Below are 1,501 nucleotides of genomic sequence, written 5' to 3' on the forward strand. Positions count from 1 at the left end.
GCAGGTCTTCTTGGAAAAATGGCTGATTCCAGGGCTAAAGCAGGGGAGTACACAATATGCCTGGAACATCTTGTACCAGAAAGTAAGGCAGTGCTCAAAGAACAGTATGGACATGTCACTAGGACATGGAAGCTAGCTTTCAGGGATTCCCATTGGCTAAATATGGGACAATTTCATGGTCAGAATAATTAATGGCAGTAATAGAAATAGATAGTAATAGGAAACAATAGAAATCCATGGATCCACACTGATATAAATGAATGAAGAAAAATCTCTTCTTTATAATAGAATGTCAAATACCAAGTGTAGAAAAAATAATGGATTTAGAAAATCACCATTTGGTAGCTATCATAGTAATAATAAATTTAGTTAAGAAACATCAAGAAATGTTAAAACTAGTGGAAGAGATTTGGTTGGAAAATGGGATATATATATGATCTCGGAGTATCTCCATGCAAAATATTTACTACTTACAAAGGAAAAACAAGTAATTTTATAGGGAAAAACCTGCCATACATTACCAGTGACAAAAGTTAACGTCACCAGTAGTGGAGAAATCAAATAGTATGCCATCTTATAAAATGCAGCAAGAGAGCACAACATTCCTTTGTGATATTCCTGCCAAAGATGCATAATCATGAGGAGACATCAGACAAAACCAAATAGAGGGACAGTTGACAAAACAACTAATCTGTAATCTTCACATATGTCAAGGTCATAAAAGTCAAGTTAGGACTAAGGTTAGGACTTCCCCAAGGTACATGAAGAGTTAAGAATATATGTGATGTGCTTGCTTTGGCGGCACATATACTAAAATTGGAACGATACAGAGAAGATTAGCATGGCCCCTGTGCAAGGATGACACACAAATTCATGAAGCGTTCCATATTTTTAAAAAAAAGAATATATGTGATCACAGTAGCCAGCACATGTAGCTCAGTTTACACAGACCTGTGGATGCATCTTATAAAACTTTGGGATGTTACCAAAACTCAGGTCCGGCTATTCACTGCTCAAAAACCAATACTCAAGAGGCAGGTGTTGGTAGAAAGGAAAGTTTGCTTTATTTATGAGGCTGGCAACTGGGGGAGAAAGCGGACTCATGTCCAAAGACCAATTCCCCCCTGCCGGCCAGTGGGCAAGAGCTTTTAAAGGAGAGTTTCAGGGGTGTATAGATGGAGAGAGGCGGCTACATGTAGAACAGCATAGTCTGCTCTGACGATCGTCTTGAAATTAGTCATGCAGTGGTCTGATCAGCATCATGTCTGATTGTTTTAACTACCATTAATCTTCAGTTCCAGGGTTGGTTTGTTCCCATTTCCTTGAAGCCAGTTCTTGGAATTGTGGCAGCTTATGTCATGGCTACAGTTTGGTCATCATGTAGTTAATGTCTTCCACCTGGTGGGGGTTTCAGTATCTACAAAACAGCTCAGAGAATATGGCTCAGAACATTATCTATAGCCCTCGAGAAAGAGCTAAAAGTCCTCAACTTTGCTTAATG

The 1,501-nt window shown here is 38.9% G+C and overlaps 1 non-coding gene across 1 annotated transcript; it reads left to right on the forward strand.

Moving 5' to 3' along the window:
* The first annotated feature begins 786 nt into the window (after positions 1 to 786).
* Positions 787 to 893, forward strand: LOC118891596. Its single transcript, XR_005019149.1, has one exon. It is a non-coding gene; the product is annotated as a U6 spliceosomal RNA (small nuclear RNA).
* The last annotated feature ends 608 nt before the right edge of the window (positions 894 to 1,501 follow it).

This window comes from Balaenoptera musculus, chromosome 2 (assembly GCF_009873245.2).
Source record: "Balaenoptera musculus isolate JJ_BM4_2016_0621 chromosome 2, mBalMus1.pri.v3, whole genome shotgun sequence".
Lineage (NCBI taxonomy): Eukaryota > Metazoa > Chordata > Mammalia > Artiodactyla > Balaenopteridae > Balaenoptera > Balaenoptera musculus.